We start from the raw sequence: 5,507 nt of genomic DNA on the forward strand, positions 1-5,507 counted from the left end.
TTTTATGGAACTCACTGTAACTTTAAGAAAATATATTATTGTTATTATAATTGTTATTGTTGTAACCTGTTACAAAATGCTTCAGTCCAGGAGTACTGAATTTTACTAGGGGGGAACGTGGCACCCTGCTGTTCACAGGTACCACAGGACCAAAAAGGGTGCATGGACGGACTTCTCCACAAGAGGCCCTCACTACATACAGACACCTCCACCCTTCCACCTCATACCACCAGAGGGAGCCCTGTTAGGGATATATATACTGGAGGGTGGAGTTAGGTAGAGAGAGTGTGCTGACGCTAGGAGATCAGTGAAGAAGCAGCACTCTGGCTGCTGTGCTGAGGCAAGCCAAGGCCTACAGTACGTGCTGAAGGCTGAGGGGGCCCCGAGTGTGGCCGGAGGCAAAGCAGAGAGAAGTGACTAGGGGGCAGAGGAGCATCATAGGCTCACCCCAGAATACAAACTGGACACCGGGTCCGCACCTACAGGGTCCTCTACACCCAGTAGGGATTACCGGAATACCAGGAGGACTACAAGTACTGGTCGACCTGACGCTAAATCCATTGACAGGACTAGGAACCATGAAGGCCCCAGCGTCCAGGGATCGTGGTAGTCAGAAGAAAGTCCTACTACCAAGCTGACAGGTGAGAGAGTGAAACAGCATAGAAGCTAGGCCCAGTTGCAGGCTGGCCAGGAGCTTAGAGAGAGGAAGAAACAGACCAGGAGGCCTTATACCTGCTCACTGGGGAGAGTCCAGAAGTGCACCCTTCCTACCGAGTACCCTGGACCGTACCTGTTATTTACAGCAGGGAAGGTACCAAAGTGAATCTCCTGTGTGCGTGTCCGTCATTCCCCCTGATCCGACCTGGCCCCCTCTCACCTGCATCCCTTCCTCCACACTGCCCTGGGGCCCGCTCCACCTGTGGGGAGCCGTTCCAACCCAGCTGCCTTGTCAACCGCCCCAGAGGTCTGCAGCAGCGCTGGTTACCTATTACCAGAAACCACAGGTGGCGTCACAAGACAAAACTGCTAACCGCTCTATCAAGTGACAAAGCCCCTTTTCAAGAGAGACCCCAGAGTACGGGCCCGGGAGCCGACTGTCATGACATCCTACAACGAAGGTAAATGCCCGGGTACCGAGTTCTCCCATATCCCCCTGGGCGAGTCACATTCATGGGGAGAGGGTGCAAAAAGAAAATGACAAATGTTGTAAGAAGATTACTGTAACCATGACGACTTCCTAACACACTTCAGATCTGTAGAAGCTGAAATATTACGTAAGAGGACATACCCCACTAGAATATACACTCCCCAACACTGAAATTGCAACACTAAGAAGGAATAGTCGTAGAATTATGGAAATCACAGGATTGACAGATATGTTAATGATATGCAAATTAAACAATGGACAGGACATCACCAGGACCCATGCTGCTCATGCCATTTTGAGAAACCTATGAGGCCTAAACATGCTGCAATGGCCTGCAGGGTCTCTGGAAATGTCTTCCATCGATCACATCTGGGATGTCATTGTCTATTACAAAGGGAGCTGCCAGCAGCGGATCTTGATGATTTGAGTGCCTAAGTGTATTCAGCGTAACAGAACATTTCTTAGACAACCATTAATAACTACCCTGATAGCAGCTGAGGTGTGTAATTGTATTTCTGCATGTGGCACTCATACTCCATGCTGAATAAATCGAGCGGTTTTGAAAAATTTGCTTCCATTTTGTCAACATGTGCTAATAACATATCTATCCATCCTGTGATTGTCATAATTCCATGACTTTTCCATCTTTGTTTTGCAATTTCAATGCTGAATGCATAGAACTAGCTAGCAGACCGACTGTGCCTCTTGTCAGAGCTTCCTTTTCTTGCTTGCTAAAATGTGCACAAATAACACAATGTTAATTTCTGTAATTAAACTGATCAATTGGTAGAGTAAGGCTATGTGCACATGGAGTATTTGTAACGTGTTGAAACACTCGCCAAACAACGCGTAGATTATTTTCTTGTAGCAGCTTTGAATCATTTCGGCAGAGGTATTTTCCTAAGTTTTGCAGTCTTTTGATTGGATAGCGCTTAGTTTGGAGTGATTTCCATCAGGAAACTCTTACAAAGAAGAGAGATGCACTTTGTTTCCCACCAGGTGTTTTTTAAAACCTGAAGAGGAAAAACATGTTCAAAAGACTGAACATATGAACAGCAAGTTGTTTTACTATACAAATGAAACTCTGTGTGCACATACCTTAAAGTAAACCTGTCACCTGAAAAAGCAGTATAATCTGCAGGCATCATGTTATAAAGCAGGAGGAGCTCAGCAGATTGATGTATAGTGCTGTGAGAAAAGATAAGGTATAACCTGTGTTTTCATCATTTAATACTCTGCTCTTTCTGGCATGTTTGGTCCAGTGGGCGGGGCTATCAATAACTGACAGCTATCTGTGTATAAGTGTGCATAGAGAAATAACTGTCAGTCACTGATAGGACCGCCCACTGGACCGGAAGTCCCGGAAGTCCCAGAGAGAGCAGAGCTATAAATAAATGAATAAATCACAGGTTATACTGAATCTTTTCTCACAAAATCACATATCATTCTGCTCACCTCCTCCTTCTCTATAACCTGGTGCGCTCAGATCGCATTGCATTTTCTTTTTCTTACAGGTTCACTTTAAGTGTTTTGTATTCATAACGCACCTGCTTTTTGAAGGATACCATTATTTCCACATGGCAGAACAATGAGAATCTGAATTCGACAAGACAGTATCATGTCGTTTACAGCTAGCTGTCCGCTCTTCTGACATATCTCCATGTTGCATAAAACAAGTCCCATAACTCTGCATTGTGCTATATTTCTATTAATCCGACTACTGTACATGGTGTACGACTCTTGGTAAGTGGGCAGAGTCAAGTGTGCGCAAGCTAGTTATTCATACATTTGTTAAAGGACTACTGCACTAGTGTACTGAGTTCAGGAAAGATACAAGAGGATTGGTTGATAAAAGCGGTTTATTAAATTTAAAAGTAAAAATTCATAGAAAGCAATAATTAAAATTCATAGATAGGGATGATAAATTGCATGGGCAGAGGGGAGGGAAGGGGAATCTTGGCTGGAGAATTTTTTGCTGTTGAGAATATGAGGTACCACTGTATTGAGGGTTGAGGTTCACTTTAGTGGGTCTTTCTGAGTGATCCAAGGCGTGTGGATACTTGTGAAGGGTATATACAATTGCTATAATATGCTGCTTCAGATGAGTTACCAGGTTACCTTTTTAGGAAGTGGACCGTATATACCTGGAGCACAATTAGGTGGTGTGTATGTTCTATTTGAGAGTAGGTAGGCGTCTCTGGTCAGCTGTATACAGGGCGACCAGCTGAAAGGGAAAAAACAACTGGATTAAGGGACGTTGTTTGGCCCCTCTTTTATCTTAGTACAATTGACGCGCCCCCTGGGCCGTGGGGTACTCGGCAGCCGGGCCTCTGGTTGCTGGGGGAATATCATGGTAGCTTGCCCGGTCCGTGACCCAGGGTGGTCAGTAAAAGGGGGAATAGTTTATAGGGGATTTGGGAAAGTGTTTGTGATGCCACCTGTGGAATGCAGCTAAGGGGTGCTGCCACTGCGGAGGAGTCCTCTGGAGCTGGTGTGATGGCAGCAGGGATGGTGCGGCTCTCCACAAGTAGAGATAGCTCCAGGGCAGCGTTGGGTGTAATGGATGGTGGTGCAGGGGACAGACGGCAGGACGGTCCCGGAGGAAAGACGGACACTCACACGGGGGTAAGCTTCAGTACCTTTACTGGTGATGGTGCAGGCACGGTCCAGGGTACTCCGGGCGAAGGGCGCACTTTTGGACTCTCCCCAGTGAGCGGGTATAGGGCCTCCTGATCCGTGGCTTTACTCGCTAAGCTTCTGACCTGCCTGGAGCTAGGCCTAGCTTGGTTACTGTCTCTCTTTGCACCTGCTGACCTGGTGGTAGGGCCTTCTCTTGGAGATCACTCTCCTTGGATGCTGGGGCCTCCGTGACTCCTAGCCCTGGTACTGTAATCAGCGTTTGGTGAACCTGGGAACTGTAGTCCTCCAGGAGTTCCGGTGGTTCCTACTGGGTGTAAAGGGTCCCTGTAGGCGCGGAGACGGTGTCCGGTATATATATCGGGGTGAGCCTGGTATGCTCCTCTGCCCCCTCACTACTTCTTCCTTCTCCTCTCGCCTTCGGCCACTCAGGGCCCTCACTAGGCCTTCACACGTGCTGTAGGCCTTGGCTTGCCTAAGCACAGCAGCCAGCGTGCTGCCTCTTCGCTGCTCTCTGAGCGTCAGCACGCTCTCAGCTCAACTCTGAGCTCTGTCCCTCTCTGTGTCTGAGTAGGACCTGTCTGAACTCACTTCAGACTAAAACACAAACTGAGCTGCCTGGCTCCACCCTCCCTATATATATATCCCTAACGGGCTCCCTCTGCTGGTGTGAGGTGGTAGGGTGGAGATGTGTGAATGTGTGAAGGCCTCTTGTGGAGAAGTCCATCCATGCACCCTTCTGGGTTCTGTGGCACCAATGCGCAGCAGGGTGCCACACAGTAAATCTAGATAATTACCTGTTTTAGTTGGCTGAAGAGTGGGTTTTGATTATTGATCCTGGTGTTCCGGGGAGCCACTTGTGTTTGTATGGCTAGAGAGGTAGTTTACTGTGGGGACTAAATGGTAACATTAGGTATGATCTGGACAAATAGACATGTACCTGACAAAACATATAATACACAAATTGCGATAGGGTAAAATACGTTACCAGTAAGGAAATGATGATTGATTAGGTGAACTCTATTTGGTTCAGTTCTACCCAACGGCTTGTTCTATGGTAAGTATGACTACTTCGGTCACAGTTTAGTCCACAATTTCACTGTGTTAACCTGTAGGGACTTGAAGTGAGTTAATTAGTAAGGGTATATTTATCCCTCGTACTGATGTTATATAGTTTATAAAATATAGAATAAAATTACCACTGGCTGGTTTAGGTGGTAAATTTAATTATACTAGGGGGGCTGGTTGGCCGGTGTATTTTGGCTGCAGGATTCCTGTTCCTGTTAGTCTGAGGTACAAACGTTGGTTGGCTATTCAGTTTTAGAATTAGGCATAAGAATTCCCTGTAGTGTCCAGAGAGCCTTTTGGCTCTATAGTGTGTACCATAGGCGGAAGTTCCTATATAGGCAGCTGTCTTGAAAACATTGGTGAGGCAGTGCGGTACCTTAAGTAGTTATTGATCCGTGGTGTTGCGGCTTTCCTGTTGATGCAGTGCAGAGGTGTACTGCTGGCAGAGCAAGGCAGGAGCTGGTGGATGTCGGAGTCCAGGCCGGAGACTCCGGCATCAGCGTGCAGCGTCCGGAAGTAGAGTGGCGTCTGTGTATAAGGACCTGTGTAGCGTCAGGTCTTAGTTGGTCACGTGACCGAAGTTGAAGACGGAGAGCAGGGAGGACCAATGATCCATTACCTATGGGGTATATGGTGCCCCTCACTTCTTGCTGCA

At 47.2% G+C, this 5,507-nt stretch overlaps 1 long non-coding RNA gene across 1 annotated transcript; it reads right to left on the minus strand.

Annotated features, from left to right (window-relative positions):
* Positions 1–3,278: 3,278 nt before the first annotated feature.
* On the minus strand, positions 3,279–5,159 carry LOC141214458 (uncharacterized). Its single transcript, XR_012283680.1, has 3 exons — positions 4,773–5,159; positions 4,582–4,680; positions 3,279–3,371 (listed from the first exon to the last, which is right to left on the minus strand). It is a non-coding gene; the product is annotated as an uncharacterized lncRNA (long non-coding RNA).
* Between the last annotated feature and the right edge of the window lie 348 nt (positions 5,160–5,507).

This window comes from Phyllobates terribilis, unplaced genomic scaffold, assembly GCF_046119375.1.
Source record: "Phyllobates terribilis strain yellow unplaced genomic scaffold, ASM4611937v1 Scaffold_222__1_contigs__length_3263388, whole genome shotgun sequence".
NCBI lineage: Eukaryota > Metazoa > Chordata > Amphibia > Anura > Dendrobatidae > Phyllobates > Phyllobates terribilis.